This window comes from Bradysia coprophila, chromosome II (genome assembly GCF_014529535.1).
Source record: "Bradysia coprophila strain Holo2 chromosome II, BU_Bcop_v1, whole genome shotgun sequence".
NCBI lineage: Eukaryota > Metazoa > Arthropoda > Insecta > Diptera > Sciaridae > Bradysia > Bradysia coprophila.
The window spans coordinates 12,038,854-12,061,939 of NC_050735.1; the positions used below are offsets into that span (position 1 = coordinate 12,038,854).

The window sequence follows — 23,086 nt, forward strand, 5'->3', positions numbered from 1 at the left end:
AGGGGCGACATCACTATCATATCCCTGGAACTACTTAACCGATTGTCATTTTTTCTCCACTAAGTTATTTGCCGTTTTTTAAGCCCCTTTGGTCCGACCATTGGTCCAAAAGATTATATGGTTGAAAACTGAAAAACTTCGGTGAACTTTGATGACACCCAACGCACTTAGTGTTTAGTCTCCCTTGATATTATGGAAGTTTTAACGACTTACATTCAAACTGTTATTCATTCAACTATGTTGTACTTTGTACATCTTAACGGTATTTTGGATCTGTCACGAATCATGTACTGCTCTGATGTACAAATTCGCGACAAGTACATTTGGTAACGTATCAGTACAGTAGTACATCTTAGCTGTACATAGTACTGTCATTATGTTCAACATTCAACAATTGCGTAGAATGTACAGATATGGTGAAAACTAATGTTCAGCAGTGTTGTAAAATGAACAGCACAGTTACCATACGGATTTTTTTTTATAGGTGTTCTTTCAATAATAATTTTTTTTCGCTCTTGTTAAGTTAAAAGATGTGTATGATAATAGTCTATAACAATAATTCCCTTGACTGAAAGTCTAGGGTCTATACACCAGAAAATCACCGAAATGACCGTAATAAGAAATCGACATTAAGCTCACTCTGATTTTTTTAAATGCTCTAAACCGATAATAACTATTACCTTTGGGCCACATATAACGAACATTACTATCGTGTACATAATGCATAAACGAGCGAACGTAGTGATAATACAGAAAATGTCCGTAACACTTGTTACCGCAATAACTTGAGTAATTCTTGACTGATTTTGAAATTTTGTGGTGACCTCCGGCATTTAATGTGCATTAAGACTTTTAAAACTAGGCTCAAGACTGCGGTCATGAAAGACAGTGCTCACAAGTTCAATGTGATATCGCCTTACGTTTTTCTTAACTGATTTAAGTTGACTGGTTTACCGTTGTGATGATTTTTCTCTGTGATATCTTTATAGTTTTATGGTCGTTTTGAAGTTTAACTTTATTTGCCTTTTTTGACGAATCTCTCTTAGAGAATTTTGCCTGTTGAATTAAGATTATTTGTTTTTTTTTTACTTTTACTTTTGATTGTACTTTTTGCATGAATTTTGGGTCGTATCCCACGCACGCTTGTATAAGGGATGATAATAAACGGATTTATTAAAAAAAAAAAAAAAAAAAATCTTGTTACCGCAATAACTTGAGTAATTGTTAAGAGATTTTTAAAATATTGGTTGTAATCGACGAAGAATGTATTGGAGCGGCGAGATGGGAGTTATTTTACACAATTTTTTTTTTCTTAGTTACCGCGAATAACTTAAATGATTCCTCACCGAAATTCAAAATTTTTCTTTAATTGATAAATAATTCTTGAGTAAGTTCGTAGATGGATAATATTGGAGTGGGAGTGGGATTAAATATCATTAAAGAATAAAAAAGAGAACAAAAAGGGCGCCAAGCGACCTGATATTACACTTCAACCCAGTAGTTGGTGTTCTAAGCATTAACGAGTGTGAAGTAATTCGAACGAGTTTTATTTCGTGGTAAATTCGGGTCTTAACCTAACTTGCCCATTTCTCTTCTATATACTCAGTGAAGAGGATATTCTGATGTGAATCATAACTCGCCGTATATCGCCATTCGTACGGAATGTACCTGTTAATGTCTAATAATGTTGCAGCTAACATATGAGCCGAATAGTAAGCTCTTGAACATTCGCAGAATATATTCCCGGATGAAATGCATATAACGAAATGCTAACATCAAAAAGCAAGTGTCCCAAGGAATTTAAAAATTTAGAACTTTTCGGTTAAATTATTTTTCCACTCAAAAAGTTATTTTCCACGCAAAATGTTAGATTTCCACTCAAAAAAGGGATTTTCCACTCAAACTGTTGCAAATTCCACTCAAATAGATTTTTTTCCACTCAAAAAAAATTCGTGACTTTCCACTCAAATCAACTAAATTCCACTCACAGACTTTCCACTCAAATCGATTAATGTTCACTCAAATGGACTGATTTCCACCCAAATTGATTGAATTCCACGCAAGACCATTTATTTCCACTCACTTCGATTTGTCCTTTATGCAACGAAAAGATTTTGTTGCATTCTAGAGAATTTGTCCTTTTACAAAATGCAATAAGAAGGCGTTTCATGGCATCTTAGAGAATGAAAAAACAAGGCATCAGAACAGTCGGAGCGTTTGCTGCGACTTAGCCCCGTACAACCCGTAATCCTATTTCGTCCGCAACCATAATACGTCCGTAGCCCTAATAAGCCCGGAACCCTAATACGTCTACAACCCTCTAATGCGTCTGTTACCAAAATGCAAGTCAAGTTGGGAATTGTCAAATTTACTGAAAGTGTTCATTTTTAAAATTGCGCATAGCGCAATTACGAAAGCCCGTACGAAGTACCTCTCAAATAAAACCAACAATTTACGACATTATTTTAGAAACCCAAAATTTTTTGCCAACTTTCCATTGGGTATTCAATTACCTCTCAAATGAAACAAAAACTAGCAAAATCGGTTGAGATTTACTCGATTTATGTGCAAAAAGCACTTAGGGCCGAGTAGCGGCCTTAGTGCAAGGGCCCAAATTTGAAACTTTTTTTTGCCATCATTCTATTCGGCATTCAATTATCTCTCAAATGAAACAAAAACTAGCAAAATTGGATGAGATTTACTCGATTTATGTGCAAAAAACACTTAGGGCGAGTGGCGGCCTTAGTCCAAGGGCCCAAATTTGAAACTTTTTTCGCCACGTTCTTTTCGGTATTCAACTACCTTCCATAAAAAACTAAATCTAGCAAAATCGGATGAGATTTACTCGATTTATGTGCAAAAAACACTTAGGGCCGAGTAGCGGCCTTAGTCCAAGGGCCCTAATTTAAAAATTTTTTCGTCACGTTCTTTTCGGTATTCAATTACCTTCCATAAAAAACTAAATCTAGCAAAATCGGATGAGATTTACTCGATTTATGTGCAAAAAACACTTAGGGCCGAGTAACGACCTTTGAGCCCTCCCAACAAGCCCACGTTACATCTTACCCAAAAACAATGTTCAGCAACTTTGTTCTACTCGTCAATACCTTTCATTTGATATATCACAAGCAGATATTGCGTGCGTATTTCGGTAGATATCGTCGAAAGACTGAAAAACACCTATAGGGCCCTAGCTCTGGAGGGGCCGACCCTACCATGCCCATTTTCGAACTTGACCTTACTTTTGTCGATACCAATCGGGGAAAAAAAGAATTTTGAAAAGAGGTTGTGATTTACTCTAGCTAGAGGGGTCACGGACGGACGGACGGACATTTTTTTTATTGCGGATTCGTCATCTATGAACATAACCAAATGCTTTGCCCTTACTGTCTGCTTCCAATTCGACGTGTTACAAACGGCATATTAATCTTATAAGCCCCCAGTACTTCGTACGGGGCTAAAAATTGACAACTAAATTCATCTGCTTCATTGAGACTTTATCCTTTTACAGAATGTAACGAGAAGAAGTTTTGTTGTATTCTACAGAATTTGTCCATTGACAACTAAATTCATCTGCTTTATTGAGACTTTATCCTTTTACAGAATGTAACGAGGAGTTTTGTTGCATTTTACCGAATTTGTCCTTTTACAAAATGCGTTTCGTTGCATCTCACAGAATGCATCATTTTACACAATGCAACCTGAGTGGAAAAAAATCGATTTGAGTGGAAAACCGTCAATTTGAGTGAGATTTATTCAATTTGTGTGGAAATTATTCGATTTGAGTAAAAAAGAAAAATGTAGAGAAAAACCGATTTGAGTAGAGAACCGTCAATTTGAGTGAGATTTATTCAATTTGTGTTTAAATTATTCGATTTGAGTGGAAGTTATTCGCTATGAGTGGAAATAAATCGATTTGAGTGGAAAATTACACAATTTTTTGAGTGGAAATAAGTCGATTTGAGTGGAAAACTCTTCACTTTGAGTGGAAAATCACACTTTTGTGTGGAAAACCAACATTTTGAGTTGAAAAAAAAGCGCGTGAGTGGAAAATCAACTTTTTGAGTGGAAAAATTTGCAAACCGAACTTTTCCCTACTAACTCAAGACAAATGGATTGTTGAAACGTTTGGTAGCTATTTCGGTAGTTGCTGACCCAGACTACCTAAACTTTTACTTTCCTTGAAATTTGTGGCATCTCTGCAAAACTCGTTAAATACAAAAACTCGCTGCAATTGCTAACTGTATTTTTTATTGATTTGATGATCATTTACCCTCAATTTTCACTTGAATTTGTCCGCAAACTGGAGTGGAACGTGAATCGTCTACGACTGTAAATCTGACTGGAAGGCTTATCTGTAAAACACACGAATAATTCTTCTTTGCTAAATACGCAAAAAAAACACCCAATCAATAATTGCGACGCTTCTGGCCGCGTGTTGATAGCTCGACTTTCATTCCTTCAAAATTGCTAAAGCGTCACTTATGATTGGCTGAGAATAACTAAATATCCTACCGGCGGAAACCAGTATCCAACTGTGTATGGAATGCGTGCAGTATTGAAATTTCCGGGAACGGATGGGCAAGATCCTGCGATTAGCATAGTGCAAGCATTTCCGGAGAAAATTGTGATTGGTAGGATGATTGGAGGATGCGCGGTAATCGTCAACTGCAAAGCGTTACTGTGGGATCCTGATATAAATAATGAGTTTCACATAAGCACGATGTGATCGGGACAACCCCACGCTCAACAAGAATTTACTTCCGAATTTTCTTTATTGCGTTCGATATCTGTTGATCTTCACACTTACTAGATGTAACATCCATCTCGATAATGTATGTTTGTCCTCTACGGAACACACATGGCTGAGCAGTACATCCTTGGATTCTCAAGGCGTGCACCGTGCCAGTGGATCCACAGTCGGTGAAATTAAGTGCAAAGATACAGGGAACGGAAAACACCAAGACAATAATTTGCTGGAACATTTTATTCGATATCCTTGAGTATGTTACACCGAAACTAGACCACAACAAATCAAGCAGTTGAAAAAACTGCCGAGCTTTAAATACATGCCGCAATACATTCGACCATTTTTCAGTTCCCAGTTGATAAATTCCATTCATTAATCTGTTGATCATATTTAAATTGGATATCTTTCATGTGGGCATGGTATATTATGATGAATCAGTTGCGCCTAAAAAAAATCTAAAAAAAACTCGTATACCAACATGCTGCCACTCAGGAGATGTACTGACTGGGACTGAGGGCATTGGTGCGCTCAGGTTATGGGATAAAAGTACGTGTTCATTCGCAAAGTACAGTCTACGCCAGAATGAAAGTAAATTTTCCGTTAGAAAGAAAAATTACTGAAAAGTTTTGCATAAATGTGAGGTGGTAAAAAACAAGGACAAAAACTACTCCGTCTTCCATGCATACCGTTTATCCGATACCGTTATAAAGACTATTTTGTCTATTTGCTACATAGGTATCTCATCTAAAATGCACTGTGCATATCGATTCAAATAGCAAATGAAAATTTGGAATGGACCACCCTAAATTAAAAGCGTTCAATTCTGCTTGTTTTTATTCAATGATACATCTACCAGCAACCAGCATACTTCTTGTCTTGTATCTGCGCTGCACTAGATTATTAAATATCACTGGTTTTACCAGTTAATTTTTCGACATTTTATCAGTGATTCAGTTCGTACATGTGGTTGCTAAACTTTCTGCATTTCTTGAATTGACATAACTTCAAACTACAATTTATTGGTATTTATCTGAAAGAATTTTACATGGCCGCTTAATAGGTTAGGTTAGATAGATCATTCGAAAGTGAATTTCAGTGTAATACCAGAGTTCAAGAATGAGTGGTACTCTAAATAGGGTACTGAAACTTGATAATATGTCATACAACTACACAACACTGTAAAAAACCATTTCATACAAAATAGTACTCTATTTGGCAGCTGTCGACTTGATCCCTTTTGCTTGAAGTGCGTTGCGACACCCCATAACGTGAGTCCAACGAATTTTTTTCTTTTTCAAAATAATCACTAATATTAGAGGATTATGATTTGAATGATTTAAATTGGAAAATCCTTTTATGTCGCTTCCCCCTCTAGCGCGGCATTAACAATTTCGAGCATGTCTTTTGAGTCTTGACTCAACGTACTTCAAACAAAAGTGGTACTCTAAATTTTACACTGTAAAAAGAGTGGGGATCAAATTTCATACAAAATAGCACTCTATTTGGCAGGTGTCAATCGAAGTACTTTTGCTTTGGTACTCTAAATAGGGTACTGAAACTTGACAGTGCTACATACAAAATTTTACACTGTAAAAAGAGTGGGGATCAAATTTCATATAAAATAGCACTCTATTTGGCAGGTGTCAATCGAAGCACTTTTGCTTGGACCGCGTTGCTTGACTTCATATTTTGGGCTCAGAAAATTACAGGTGCTCAGCCAAAAAATTATTGAAATTGGTTCAGGTGCTGAAAAACAGCTGAAGCAAGTTCTCGTCTTTATTTCAATGACGCCCCGGTAAGTTAGACATTCTGACTAACAAATGAACGACTAGAAGAATGAAATCGGCTTGTCATCGCAACTGGGATTTATCCATTATCAGTGACCTGTTACCACCCATAAGTGCCTTTCTTCATTAGGAGCTCAACGTAGTATCATTCATCACTGACCGATGTAGTCGTTTTAGAGATGGCCTTTTTTGAGTTTTTAGTTTTCTTAAGAGTCTCGTAATCAGTTTCATTAGCAAGAACAACCCACTTCACCCAATCGAACTACTTCCCTTTCTGTTTTTTTCTCAGTCATACGACCGTCTCGTTTATTATACTTTTTTATTACATGCCAAGAAAAGGGATGTAGCTCACTTCCCAGAAATAGATTGCCTTTCTCAAACTTTTCTGGATTGATATGACTTTCCACCTCTCAATTTCTCTATACATTGTAGGGAAGGGACGAACTCAGCATCTAGGTCTACATTGTGTTATCTCTGTTGTACTTCTCAACACTAATTGTTCTGGTTTAGTATCCCTACAAGTAACACAAAGGAATTCTGTGACTCGAATCTGTAGCGTTTCAGGCGGAATTAGCAAAGCCAATTGACCGTATAGAAATTTAAATTTTCATCTTGTCATTAAATCGAACTAAATTTTCCTTGAAATCAAATGGATTTTCGACAATTTCAATACCCAAATCAACTAATTGCTATCTTTACGAATAATGTAAACATTTCCCTTTTACCGTATCGACCCTCGGTGGTGTGGTATGTATATATACCCTTTCACTAAGTAAATACATTTATGTAGCTGATGTAGTCCCATAATCAAATACCGAATTCAACCATTCAATTTGAACTTACAACCTAATATGACAAAAGAGATTCCGTCTCTATTCATATATTGGAAATGTGACCTCATAAATGAACGGCAAGACCCCGTTTAATGAAGCTTCCAGGAAAAACATTCAAAATTAAATCAATTTTAACATTTCGGTGAAAATTTAATGGCTTTTCTATCAGTTTATTGAGTTTCATTTTAGTCGTATATATACTTCCTCCCCGCAACACATTGAATTTTCACACACAATTTGGATTGTGGTTTGTTCGTGATTGGTTTAGCATGCGAAAGCATACCATTGCTTTATACTTATATTATTGTCTCCTTTTATGTCATGCCTCACTTCATTAATAATTATTTTAGGCATTTCGAATAATCAAACGAGATAACCCCGAGGAAAGGAAGGGATAAGAAAAATCAATTGAAAGAAAATTTTGTTGAAAATATCCCTTTGGTAAGCTACTTCCGATTCACATGGCCGCATGAATACGCATCATAAAAACTTATATCAAAAAATATTTTCGGCGAATAGTTACCTGTCGCTTATTTTATATTGTCTTGCACATCTTGAGTATTACTTAACAAGCTTGAATGCTAATTAAAGACAGAGTTAGATGATCTGTAGAAAGGTTGTCAGAATATTACGAATGAGATTTGATAAGTTCAAATTTTACCGTTTTTTCGGGAAGAATTGAGTTATGAATTTTTGCCGTTTTTGTTGATGGGTCGTGTGCAAATGAATAATTTTCCGTTGTCGGTTCTCATTTATGGACCACATCGGCGGCACTTTTGACTCCATCGGCAGCTCTTTCGACTGCATCGGAAGCACTTTCGACTGCATCGGAAGCACTTTCGACTGCATCAGCAGCACTTGGGATTGCATCGACAGCGCTTTTGACTCCATCGGCGGCAGCACTTTTGACTCCATCGGAAGCACTTTCTACTACCTACATCTGCAGCACTTTAGACTGCGTCGGACCTGAATGGATTTGAACTTAGCTCGGAACTGTATGGTCCATTTATAATTCGGGGCTTATGGAAGTCATTATATGGTCCATCTCATCCATTTCGGAATGTGCGAAGTTTTGGAAATTGGGCTAGGATGGACGAATGTTAACGTTTAACACTTTGAACCGAATTCACGGGCAAATTTTCACTACTGTGGTACTGGGGTTTGGTTTGGATGTTGCTTGCTTACAAAATATTTTCGGAAAACTACCATCCGAAATGTCGGCAGTGGTATCTCGTATTCTTCTTGGAAAAATCAACCATATTTCCCAACTAGTTACATAGATATTTCGTACTAATCGCGTAAAATTCATTGCAGCGAATAGCGAAGGGAAAGCACAAGAAAGATGCCACAGCTAAGTAAATGTCGTGGAAATACAGGTAGAAGTTTTAAAGTAACGAAGTCAGAAGCATCCAGGTCAGGAAATACCAAGAAAATGAGAATAATTACTGTGACTTGATTGACCCTGACTTTGTATTTGCAAAATGAACTGTGCCTAAATGCCTAATGAGGTGCAAATAAGACCGAATTTCGGCACTTGTTGCAAACAAAACTATCGGAAAAACTCCGTACACAAACGACTATAACAGAACCGAGGAGAATTATGTCCGCGCATATTTTCGAAAACGATACACACCAGATGCGAATATTTATATTTTACAAGCAATAACAACGTGCGTATTCCGAATACGAGTTCCCCTCTTTCAAGCATAACCATCAGAACACAAATATTTATTGTATATGCGACCAGTGTAGATTGTACATGGATAATGTTGAACAGTTTCAGTTTTCGTGAGACGGTTAACCGGGACTGACATCTTATCTGGTTCACATTCGAAAAGTCATTTGAAATTATCACCTACGGTTAACACTAGAGGATTTGCTGTGTATTAAAGAAGAGGAAAGAAACAAAAAAAAAGTGACAAACGATGTAAATGGATTATCAGTGATGATTGATACTTTAAAATGAATTTCGGCTGAAAAAGAAAAATTCTCTTCAGTGAAGTTTTAAAAGAGAAAATTGTTTAGGGAACTTTTGTGGTTGGTTTCTTATTCGGTTGAGAGTTGGAATGGTGGAATGAAAAATTCATTAGTTTAAGTTGAACCGAATTAATGTGACAGCATACTAATTCGGTCAAAAATGATCGGCTAATTTCAACTTGAATGATATGTTGCCCAGGGTAAGTCCAACATATACAAACTTATAATTACAATTATATTGTAAATTTAATTGGATTTTCATATCTCCAAAAAAAAGCTAATCAATCTACCGATGCTATGTGAGAAACTATATATACACAACAATAAAAGTGTGTGGCAATGAGTTGGCTTTTTATCGTAAAATGTTGTCGTAGGTCATGTAGAAAAACAGTAAATAACAAAAAGCTCGTGAATCGAATATCGTAAATAAATCATTGAGCTTGAACTTAAAAGTAAGTTTTTTGTGGCTTTTCATGGTATTTTCCGAGCATTTTGTTTATGTTGAGTGTAAAACAATGCAATGAAATACTGGAGCGTATGGTTCTTTTGTGCTATTTATGTCAACTAGAAACCTAAATTGGCCCTTAAATATTTAGATAGAGAGAAAGACCATTAAAATCAAGTGATGATGTGATAATTTAACAATAAACCAAAACCATTGAATGAAAGTTAATTTTCGGATGAGGTCACACTCAGGTATTGCGAAATTGACCCAATCGTTTTATAGTTATGTAGAAAATTGATCAAATTAGCAAAATTTTCAAACAGGTTAACATCAGGTGTCAGGTCGATTGACAGATATTTGTAAATTTCGTTGACAAAGAATTTCCAAAAAGATGACGTAACATAAAAAAAATAATTTAAAATTGACAGAAACAGTTAAAAGAAAGACAATCCTCTGAGGATTCTCAAGGTTTTAGGGATTTTCAGTGGATTTTTTTAAATTCTAAATGGATTTTCAAAATATTTCTCACTATTTAAGGGTTTTTGTCTTTTTGTTTGATTTTCTTGAGCTTTTTAAAGGCTTTTCGAAAATTTTTGAGGATTTTCATTCGTAAAATTTTGAAGGATTTTTTTGACTGTTAAAAGTTTTTCTATGAATATTTCCCTCTGCTTTAGGCTTACACTAAAAGGTTGACTTCTGGTTCAACCTGACAGGTTAAACAGGTAAATTTTCTTTATAGAAATTTTCCCCCTTTCCTCAAAGTTGGGAAAAGTTCCAATGCTTACAAAAATGTTTTGAAAAAATATGGGGAAATTTTGACATTTATGGAGATTTGCCATTGTATACAATACAATTTATTATTATTATTATTATTATTTCTGTAGCACGGATATATCCAACGGAACACTATTGTGGTTGATTGAGTTAATTGCACATAACCTGAGTGTGACGTGTTCCAAGCTCTTAATTAGGCATATTTAAAGGTAAAAAGAATTGGGCGAATTTTCTGTTGATAAAATTTTAAATTTCGAACGTTGTCTAATAGTCATGCGACATCGTATTTAGCAGAGAAAATCGAAGAGTACCCTGAAAGAAACAGTTAATACTGATGACTTTAACTAAAATTCTATACAAACAGCATGCGTCTGCGTTTCGTATGGTTGCAAAGAAAAATGATTTCCATAGAAATAAAAAAAAACAATTTACCTGTCGCGTCGTTTTGTACTTGTTCTCGATTTTGTTCTTTAAATTGCGCGATAAGTGTTATGTGTTTGCAAGGTCTAATATCAGTGTGTTACGCAGATCAAGGTTCATAAGTTAAGGTTTTACGCATATCGTTGTGGCAATAAACACAAAAAAGCTTTGATCTAATGTTCATTATTTACTTATTTCAATCGATTTTTTTTCGCGATTTTTCGCAAAATAGGAAACTCGTATATCGGGCATTCTCAAAATATTGTCTCATTTAAAAGATTTTACAAAAAGAAAATCAACGAAAAAAGCACTTCCCACTCAATTTCACACCCAAATCACATCCACTCTGAACTTAGTCAAATGTGGTTTAACGAAGAAAATCGTCGTCAAAGTCAAGGTAAATATAGTGAGGAGGTCAACGATTTAAAAAAAATATGTCATTGGCATCGAACTTATGTGCTAGGCCGCGCGCCTGAATAGCATTACATCCTCACTATATTTACCTTGGTGTTTTCACAAAATGTTTTTGCTATCTTACAATAGATGGCTTGAGTTTCTATTCTTTTTTGTTTAAGGAAGGGAAGAGATGGCGTGTGTATCGTACTTTAGTGCCACATCTGCACATCTGATTCGGTTATATCTGATTTGGTTATATAAACTAACAGTAGAACTAAAATATCGGCGGTAATCTTAAAAATTGCGTTTTAGCGGAAACGCTTTAGTTTAAATGTGTGTTCGTTTCCGGTGAAATAAATGAGTGCAAAAGCATCAAAAGTGTTTGAGGAGCTTTACGATAACACCTTTAGTTAGAGGGGTGTCACATCCTTTATTCAATTGAAGTGTTGTGCAAAAATGCAGTGAAAATTTCCGTCATTTTTTCACCTAGTGAACACATAACAGTCACTGTTACAGTGTGTAAGCCATATGAGCTTGACACAGGTTTTTTTTTCTATTTTGTCGCTGATGGGCTAGAAACTCGGCTAGAAACGAAAGTTCTTACTTCATTCTTGTACCAAATACTTTATTTCGATTGAAATTATTTATGAAAATATAGAATAGTACTTTATTGGTAGGCGAGACAAATTCGAGAATTACTTCGTATGTACATATTGTATATAACAAGTGAGCGTAGCGAACGCGTGTGTATACAATATGTACATAAGAAGTGATTCGAGAATTTTTCTCGCCTACCAATACAATGCTTTATCTTCCATGTGTGACTATTTCATACATTCAGCGTTTCTGTATATAAACTCGAAGACATACAAACACAAACACCACTGAAATATTTGGTGTATCTAGTACACAAGCATCATGTGTGACAATCAAGCAAAATCATGGCAACATCGAGACGTAATCGTAAGTCTCGGTGGCCGAATCGGCTAGAGCGCGTCAATTTTATGCACATGATCGTGAGTTCTATTCTCACAACGAACATTTTTGTTTGTTTTTTTTTTTCAATCTTCTATCAAAAAATTGTAAATAAACTGATCTCCGGTATCGTAGGTAGATTTTCAATCGAATGAATATCTGCTGTAAACCGAGACCTTAGCCTTTTTGTCATATTGATTTGCAATGACACATTTCTCGGCAGATATTTGTACAATTGAAAAACTAATAACGTTACAGAAATCCTGATATAAAACACTAAACAACGTAATTTTGAATAACGAGAATCCGTTTAGTCAAAATTTGATTATTTTTCGTTCTAAACATACACACGCGACATTTTGTCGTGCACTTTTTAAATTGATCGGACTACCTGCGACAGACTTACTAACACATCTATGCGAGCATCTATGTTCATTGCTTTTATGTTCTACATACATGTGGGGTTTCATGACAACAAAACTAAGTGGAATCATCAATCTCAGTGGCCGAATTGGCTAGAGCGTGAACTTTTTATGCATGAGGTCGTGAGTTCTCTTCCCTCACCAAACATTTTTTTTTTATTTATTCATTTTATTAAAATAAATTGCAAATAAACTATGCTCATCTCTTTATCGTAAGTTGATTTTCATTCGTACGAATTTCTGCTGAGCACTGAGACCCTACGCTTTTTTACACATTTTTACACCACATTTGCGATGGCATATTTTTCGGCAGATAAGTTCAATCGGAACACTAAATAATTTACAGAAATCTTGAGGTAAAACAAAAAAGAAGAAATTTTTGAATGAAGTGTATCCGTTTCATCAAAATTTGATTATTTTTCGCTCTAAACGAATTCCAACATGGCATTCACACATACACGCGACACATTTTGCAGTACATGTTGCTTATATACTTTATAAATTGAGTCGCACAATGCGGCATAAGACAATCATGAGGGTATGTATATCTGATATACCCGAAGACTCTGTGGTCAAATGGTTAGCGTAGTTTGTTCATAAGTCGGAGGTTCCGTGTTCGAATCTCCGTCGGGTCACTGGTTTTTTTCTTCAAAATAAAAAAAACGGAAATAAAATTTACCCTAGAAGAGTAATAATAGAATTATATCCCTAGAAAACCAGAATTAACGTATGTCTTAGAGTTTATATACAGAAACGAGTAATGTATGAAATAGTCACACATGGAAGATAAAATTGCATTTTTTCACAACGCAGACGAGAAAATAGTCATTTGTCAAACTTTGTTGTAAAAAATGTTGTGTTCAACGAGGGAAGAACAGTTGTAAATTGCATTTTCTCATGTTAATTCTGAAATGCCACTTTTCTTCCCTAGTTGAACAAATAACTTTTTTTATCTGCCTAGTACGATAATCTCGATGCAAAATTGTTTATCTCGATATATCTGTTCTCGGCAGATAAAATAGCATATGCACCTCGGCCCTAAATGTTTATTTTGATGATTTGGAATTTATACCACTTCTTCGGCTCGGTACATAACTTCCAAATCGTCAAAATAAACATTTAGGACAGAGGTTAATAATCTACTATTAGCTTACTGCCCACCAATTTAGCCTCCGTATATTAAACGACATAAATTGTTTGTGTCATTGTCTAAATAATGGTAGATTCAGTGTGTGTATATCGATACATTTTCAATGTAAAAGGGTGTGTTGTTGGTACACATATTATGAGGGAAAATTCGTTCTTTGCGATTTATTTCCGTCACAAACGGTTTATTACTTCACAACTGCAATCCGTTTTCATCGTATACATAGTAAACATAAATAACAATGCGACTGCATTCAGTCCATATGCTTATTTTCCCAACCCATTTTGATCGAATCGATTAATTGATTTTTAAAGCTTCAGAACCAAATTTTGTTCCTTGTAACTCATCTATCTATATTTGATGATTGTTTTTAGAAAATTGAGAGCAATTTTGGGAGCATGATTCGCCAATGTTATTTCCATTTCATGTCTTTATTCTTTTACAATATTTCTTGATTTTCGAAATTTAATTCGCAAGCAACAATATCAAAATCGTTTTTGTACAGAGGAAATAGAAAATATTTCTTTTGCAAATCACGTTTCACAGAAACAATTTTCCTTTTAAAGTTTCTCAAAGCGAATTCAGTTCCTTTTGAATAGAAGTATCCTGTAAAATCTGATTGATAACAGTACTCGAATTTCCTATTCTAAAATGTTCTGGACTGAGTTATATAATTTCTGTAGAATTCCATTCAAAGTTGTTGCTTCGTGTGCAAACTATTTGCTCGGATTACTTGCAATTTCCTACATTCTATATTATGTATCGAATGAATAGCAGCTTATTCAATATATACATCGTTGCACTTTTATAAATGTTTGCCGTTTTTTAATTTTGAATTATTTGATGATAAACAAAAAATATTTACATCCTGAGTGATCAGAAATTTTGATAGTTATTCCCTTGACTGTAAGTCAGGGTCTTATGCCGGAAAATATCCTAAAATGTTTGGCCCAAAGGTTGTATGAAATGTGATGAAAAACGGAATTGTTTGTCCCAATATTTTGCCTGTAAACACGATAACTTGAGTTATTATCAACCAATTACTAATTTTCTTCTTTAATCGACGCAGAATTCAATTCCTGAGGTTAAGTTCGAAGATAGGCTATGTGGGATTAATGGTCTGGAAGGTATTCCAGAAAAACAGTATTTTACACTGTTGGAAATTCATTCAATTGAAAAAGATTACTTTGATGAAAAACTAATTTCTGAATCGTTATTCAAATGTATGGAATGACAGAAAACTTTAAAATTCGCATGAGTGGGAAGTTTGCGGCCAGAGCGAAGCGAGGGCCGTAATTCCCACGAGTCTTGATATTTTATTCATGATTGGTGGTTTTGTGAATGTAGTAAGTATCGAGGGACTTCCTTTTCGTACATAAGTTCTTGTAAGAGAAGAACATCATATAGTTAGCTATCGTACTTTTGTATTTTGTACCAAAGTGAAAGAGTCCTCTAATCGTACTATATTTGCATCACTTACTTCTAATTAACGTTAACAATAAGAAGATGAAACAAAATAATAGACTCATCGTTGTATTTAATTTATGATTTATGGTTGATTGAAATTTAGAACACAAAAAGTACTTTTCCAAAGAATTTAGACTCAGCCGAAGGTTTTTGTGATGCTTGGGTAATTTGTGATGGCATCGTGGAATCTGGGACATAGTGCAAAAAGAACGCGCTCTTGAACTACGTAATAGGTGAGTTCACAGGTGAAAGTGCTTTTTAGCCCTGTCATCCTTTACAAAATGTTGGTATCGAAAAATGTAATTGAAAAATGCGTTGTTTTAGCACCGTGTGCCAGATTACCCCCGAAGGTAGAATAGAAAATGTGAATTTGGACTCAGGCGAAGGTTGTTGTGATGCTTGACATTGAATAGTTTTTCGCAGTTAGTATCGTATCGATGAAGACGCATTGTTTGTGCAATTATTTTGTTAGTCCTTTTTAATGTTTTCAAAAAAATGTGCAACAAAATGTAGTGTTTGTACTATAAGCAAAAGCATTTAGTGTTACAAGTGAAAAATACAACAAAATGTGTGGCCATAAAGTGTTACTTCGGAACATCAAAATTATTGTTACAATAAATATGGCCGACAATTCTGTGTGTTGCGAATTCTTCAAAAAGTGTGTTGTAACCAGATTACTTTTCTCAAATAACTGTGTTCATCGGTAAATATTTTTACCAAAAATTTGTTATTTTAGCGACACTTCTTATATTCTTTATCGATTCATTCAACAAAAAGATAAAGTGAAAGTAAGGCAATTTACTTAAAAGAACTGTCAATTTGAAATAAACCCCAAATATCCCTAGTGTAATGGATAACTTTCGCAGGGGGTGAACAGCCGTGTAATAGTCAATTTTCGCATGGGGTAGGCAATAAAGTGTTTTACTTCTATTAGAGAAGAAAACGTCGACAGCTCTATCATCACAGTAGAAATAACATAAAGTGTTCATTGTTCGTAGAGTTTACTGATATTATGAAAGCGAAACACTAATTAAGACGAGTGGCATGTTACCCGAATAAACGTTGTTACAAGCAATAAGGTAAATACCATATCTAAACGACGCATACGAAAGCGTAAATATAAATTTAGATGTATGTATATGCTTTTAAGAGCTGCTAATGCATCCACGTTCATTAAAATTAATTCTGTGATGCTGCAGCTTCATTTGCAGCAGGTTCGGTAACAACCTGAAATTGGGTAATTGAACTGACATTCGAATATTAAGATAGTTGCAACAGCAACACTGAAATGTATACGATAGATGAACAGCAAAATGTTTGCTTAGAAATTGGTTCTTTTAATTGGTGAATAAATCTATTAAAATTAACATTAAAATAAATCACAATTACAATAACACACCCGACAGTAGAGTGGGTCGATTTTTCCAACTTTACACATCGAACGGCTTGTGTAGCTGGAAACTAAGAAACTAAGCTTGTGGCATCACTACTTTTTCGTTTACGCACACTTTTGACTATTGACATAAAGAATACCATTTCATTGCCTATCCCCTACGGAACCCTGTTGTTACATGTACATTTGCCCCCATTGGAAGTATGTGTTCCCGTGAGGACACATTTATGTCCGCGAGGGAAAAACTTTCTCTCGCTTATAAGGGAAAGTAACTTTCCCTCACGATGCTGTCAAAGTCTATGACTATACAAATATGGCTTTGAATTCTTCAAAACTGAAACAAAGCATTGTCTACAAATTTTGCTACTTTAGTTTACCGAATGTTTCACAAATGTTTACACAATTTTTGTGAAACTTTGTGAAACATTTGACAAACTTTGTCAAATATTAGGCCCTGAAACAAATGCATTAAATGTTTCAGAACTTAATTTAAAAGAAATACAGTTTTTTAACCTTACTGCTTAAAAAACACTCGTGAGTTCCGCTCACATAACATATAGATCCCTCATGTAATGAATTACTTCCGCCGCACCAAATGTAATCTGCGGCGTGCGTGCCTAAAATTTGAATTTTAAGTGATTCGATGAAAAAGGGAACCGAAAAATACATTTCAACGCTTCATTTTATGAAAATTACGCTACGTTAGAAAGACCTTCGCACTTTCCATTTTGAATTTCGACCGCACATACGCGTATGTCGCCGTATATACGGCGTGAATTTAGCTCGACTGAATTCGATATTTTCCTGAAAAATAATTTAATAATTCTTGTATGCGCTCACTTTAAGCTGGCTTGGTTCACACGAAGATAACATGAATTGTAAGAATTTTATACCATGAAGATCCGCTGGTTGAAAAAATATTTTCTTCCCGGAAGCAAAAAAAGGGTAAAACATCCCGTTTTGTAATTTTTCCAAGTTTTGAGTTTAACATCAAATATGTCGACAACAGTGAGAGGGCTTCCCGGGAGTGTCACAACTATTCGCACAAATCAAACCAAACGCTTTTACATTACATATTGTAGAAGGATAAAATCGCTAGGTTTACACGAAACGTCTTTACCTTAAAGTTGTTACGAAACACCTCGACATTACATTTTGCAGAAGGATCTAGCGAAATGTCTTTACGTTACACGAACGCAAGCGTTCTCTAAAGTGACTGTTCACACAATAATGATGTGCAAATCGGCATTCCTCACTTCCTACTTAACGAAAGTAAGTAGTTTATGTATATTTTGGCAATAAGCGATAAATGTTCGTCGATCGATTTTGTAGGGTTGATTTATAGATCGCAAAATATAATGACATAAGAATCTAGTTGTAAATCAGGGTGGCGACTAGAGAAGCTAGTACTTCAAAAGCAAAAGCATCGATCAATACGGACCATTCATTTTACCCATGCTCAATATCATCCTTATTAACAATCTTTTGCGTTTTGTTTCGCTGTTTTTTATTTTTTATTTTAGAGTTTAGGATATTTTGACACACAATTTGAATATGCCTTAGCGAACTCCAATTTTGCGCCAATTTAGCACTGGGAAGCACCTAATTGACTGGGAACATCGATGACTTAACTATGATAATACTAAAATTGTGTTTTTTAAAGATGAACACACTGTAGTCCCTTCGATTTAATCAAAATGTTAACTTTTGTTTCTTATTCATGCCGCTGGCTGTCAACAAGATAAAAGATCAATGTAAAACCTTTATTGCACTCTCTCATTAATCAGTCAAAAGAACAGCACCCTCCGTAGAAGTTTCCCAATCAACGTTGCATCTTTAGAAAATGTATGTAAGTTAAAGTGCTTCCACTCTCGACATCCTATCGTTCGTTCAGGATATTGGTTTTGGGAAAACTGAAAATTCAGCAGCAGACGTTTACAAAAGACTTTTCATTTATTTTGTTTAAAACTTTAAACAAACTCCAGATAAGAAGTATGAGGAGTGAAAATTTGAACTCATCTTTGCATTTATCCAAGAAACCAAATTAAACAACCAGAAGCAATGTTGTTTAATGTTCGAAATAGGGGGAGCATCTTCGCTGGTTTAATATAAAATGTGAACGAAAAAGAACGTTAGTATTATAACTAGATCATTAAAAAGATGTCCTTCAAAGAGAAAAATTAAAACTTGGGGGGAAATCACAAGTTTGGGATGAGTCTTGTACTTGTACAAAACAAAATTTTCCAAAAGATAAATCATCTGGCAAACTTCTTATTTTGATTCCAATGCAGAGGATATGACTTGGGAGATACTACAAAATGAAATAAGTTTCGGTTTCAAATTACTTCGACAATTGATATTAAAAGTGTGCCAAAAACAAACAAAACAGGTTCAAGAATGGAATAATGAAATTGACTCATGACCGACGACAGATTTTATTACGGGTATTCCACGATGAAAGTAGAGACTTTCCACAGCAAGTAAACTGAGAACACAGCCAATTTCTGCGTAGATAGCACGTACGAGTTGTTGTGTGGGACATATAATATCGGGTCCACTGTGGATAATATTGTATGTCGGTTTCTTACGTGCCACACGTAGTAATCTGTACTGTTCCCTTTTCACCGTGCGGTACGTGGCTTTGTACCTTTCTTCGGGTAATTTCTATTTACAGTGCAGTTTATTACTGAAACATATTCAGGTGTAACCAATGAAGATGCTCCTATAGCAGTAATATACCATAGCATAGCGTGTGATCTGAACGTATAACAACGAGAAGAGAACTCAGCAGATGCTGCAACGTTCGCCTCGTACGAACCCGTACACCTTATTGCGTTCGCGACCAATCTGCATGCGTAATCGAAGTAAGTACTTTAATCTATTGCCTGCATAGTCATATTGCGTGAATTTTTCACAGAAATTATTCACCTTGGAAATCGAGCGAGCATAGCTGCGATTGCGAAAGCCCGTTCGAAGTACCTTTCAAAGGACGCACTAATATGTAATAAAAACAAAAAAAAAACAATCAGGGCGCTAAAGTAGTAGCCAGCAGGACTGAATTCAATTTTTATTCTTAAAATACTATTTGGTCCTCCAATAAAACCAAAATTAGTAGAATGAAATTTACTCGATTTATGTGCAAAGAACACTAAGGATCGATGAGCCTTTCACTTCATTAAGTCTGAAAACATTTGACGGAACTAGATCAGGAAGGACCGACCCAAATATGGCTTTGAGCTCACAATAATGATTACCTTTCAAAGAAAAAAATTTCTAATTCGCTTCAAAAGACTAACAACTCAGCTATGCTCTTCATGGAAAGAAGGACAATTTTTGTGGATTTGTCATCTATAACCATAGGCCGAAGATTTGTCCTTACCGACTGATTCGAATCATAAGTGTTACGGCTTAACGGTCGTAATAGCCCCAATATATCGTACAAGGCTAACAACATACATATATAAACAGCCACAATCAGGTAGACAACGTTTACGAACTTATGTTCGCCTTGTTTGTGTATGTATATTGTATAATAATACATGTATGCCTCGGTAAGCAATATAAATTTTCTGTAAAATAGATTTTCCGAAAGAAAAATTGTATTTGCGGTTGCTTGGAAAAGCGGTACATTGTTGATTATTTTGTTCTGCTATTCTTTAGCATGATAAACACTCAGCCTCGACCCTCAACCCCAATTCTGATGATAATGTTATGTAACACAAACATATTCTCTCCGTTGTATACAATATTCTCGTGTATCTTTCGAAATAAGTTTAATGGAAATATTTCGGTTGAAATTGAAGGTTTTTTTTATATCATTTTATCAATAAATTACATTAATGATTCGTTTTCTTTGACATATATATTGGAAGCAATCTATTGTCACAGAAATGGAAATGGGAAATGGGAAAAAATTTAGTTATTGATTGGAAGTGTACGAGTATCGTATACGTAAATATCGCAGAACAGTAAAACAGCTGTGGGGAAGACATTTCCTCCTCAATATTCCGATGTATAAAATTTTAAATTATTTTCGTTTTTGTTTTGTTTTTGTTTTGAATAATAGATCCTTATAACAGAATCTGTATTACATATTGCCAGTAATATCAATTTGTGTTTCATAAAATTTAATGGAAGCAATTCGAAATTCTGAAACGTTATCGTGGATTTGAGCACTATTTCACAGGACTCTCAATGATTGACGCTGTCGGCAAGTCGGTCACTTCTGTCACTTCATCGAACAATATTTTCATGGACTCGAAGGCAGTGCCATCGGTGATTTTTGCGGTAGTGGCGATAACAATTTCAACAATCTATTTTGAGACGTTTTAGCCCCGTTCGAAGCATTGGTTGTATTCGATTTAGTGAGTCATTTGTAAGTGACAAAATTCCAATGCCTCTAGATAACGAATCCGAAAAAAATGTTGGTCTGTCCTTCCTTTCAGAAAATCTCAGTCCACTCAAATGAGTAGCAGAAAAATCATGTCAGTATGACTACTCAGTGAAAAAAGACTCATCGAACGTCACACAAGCGTCGCATGAAAAAGTTCACTTTTCGCAGCGCCGTTGCAGAAACGCTTTTTTAAGCTCACGATGTTTCTTATCAAAGGATGAATTTTTAGATTTTTCGCATTCAAAAAATAAATTGTGCTTGTCGAATATGATCGGTGAAGGCATGATGGAACTAGATCAATATAAATCTAGTATACCCTTCTTGTTTTTAATCGACGTAATAGTAGATGCGTCCTTCTTTGGAACTTTTTATTTTGACAAGTGTGACGAAACAAGTTTTTATTGTTAGCAGTTCTAACATCTGTATGACCATATCGATCGTATGCTGTGTATGTAAGCAACCTACCTTAAGTGGGCAGCGCATGTATTGTTTCAATAAATGTTCATCTTCTTTTCTGACTAAACCCCGGAAATTGAGTTTTAACGCTCATGCATGTCAAAGAAGTAATGTCTCATTTCCTGGGTGCATAGTGAGTATTACTTACTGAGTAAAACCTTATTCTAATCAGAAAATTGTTCCGCGGTTCTAAGTTTATGTAAAAAACAAAATCGGGCATTTTTCATCCATTGACCCTTGCGTGGCGGGCAGGATACAGAGTGTTAGCTAATCTTACAATATAAAATGATACAAAAGGTATTTGAACGTCAATGTCACTGAATGACATTTCAAGTATATTTCACCAGAGCGAAGTTATTTCACCAGAAAGTTGAGCGCAAAGAATAAAGTACTGGAAAAAATTGTGACGCCTCTACTGGCCATGGTTTCATGTTGCGCTGTTTTGGATGGACGTGAACTGAATGCTGTGCAAGCTTGTGAACAAAAACGGAGATCTAAATGGATAATTCCCAATCGAAATGAACAAAATTTGTAGAAAAACCCTTCTTTGAGCTTCATTCATTCATAAATCAAACAGTCCTTCGGACATCGCCCGATTTCCAATCGAGCCAGTTCGGGTCTGCGCTAGGTCTTGTCAATAGGGATACATTTGCAAATTTCCTTTAAAAAGTTCGAATGGAGAAGAACAAAATATAATAATAACTCATCGTGAGTGCAACATGAAAGGGAATTATGAACATGATTACCATTTAAAAGAGCCATTAAAATTTCTGAATGGAAAAACCGAGACCGGTAATGTTATTATAAGTAGATTACAAAATTATGTTGTTCCATTGTGTCCAACTTGAAATTGTAATCTGTTCGGTTCTCTTTGTGTAGTTCTTTCTGTATTCTGAATTATGTCGTTGAGATTTTTCGTATTTCTTTTGTTGCATAAAACTTTGAACATTTAATATTCCGAGAAAAGAATATCGAATGTGACAGAGTAAGCTCAGCTGCGAAATTTTTTACATTCGCATAAAGTATCATGAAACATGTTCGTAGATTTGGAAGAGTTGTTGAAGTCTGCAATTGTTTCCACCAAAAATTTCGTTCAACAAATGAAGATCTAGATTCACACCCAACTTAGAACGAAATTCAGAATCTAGATCTTAATTTGTTAGAAGTAATGTATTTCGGAATACCATATAAGCCACAACAACTCTCAATTTTGGAATAAAACATTCAACCGAACTTTGTGGTTGTGGTTCCTTACTCAGTGGTGGATGTGGTATATTAAGATTATCTAAACAAAGCATTTTGCTTTGTAGCTAGTTGTCCAGTAGTTTTGTGGTGGCTGGGGTGTGAACTGAGAATTATTTAGTTATACATTCAATGTGTCGTTTTGAACAATCGTGTTTATCTGATTGAATTGGTTTCCTTAAATTAATTCAATCAGAAATCTGAATATT

At 35.2% G+C, this 23,086-nt stretch overlaps 1 protein-coding gene and 1 long non-coding RNA gene across 3 annotated transcripts in view; one reads left to right on the forward strand and one right to left on the reverse strand.

Moving 5' to 3' along the window:
• Window positions 1-4,340: 4,340 nt before the first annotated feature.
• LOC119073415 lies at window positions 4,341-4,965 on the reverse strand. Its single transcript, XR_005087042.1, has 3 exons — window positions 4,811-4,965; window positions 4,516-4,691; window positions 4,341-4,355 (listed from the first exon to the last, which is right to left on the reverse strand). It is a non-coding gene; the product is annotated as an uncharacterized LOC119073415 (long non-coding RNA).
• A 4,172-nt stretch (window positions 4,966-9,137) lies between these two features.
• Window positions 9,138-23,086, forward strand: part of LOC119073406 (arrestin homolog) — a 116,885-nt gene continuing 102,936 nt past the window's right edge. For both annotated transcript variants that reach the window (XM_037178854.1, XM_037178845.1), the window contains exon 1: window positions 9,138-9,547. The gene's annotated coding sequence lies outside the window, so the exon portion shown is untranslated. The remainder of the gene's footprint in view (window positions 9,548-23,086) is intronic.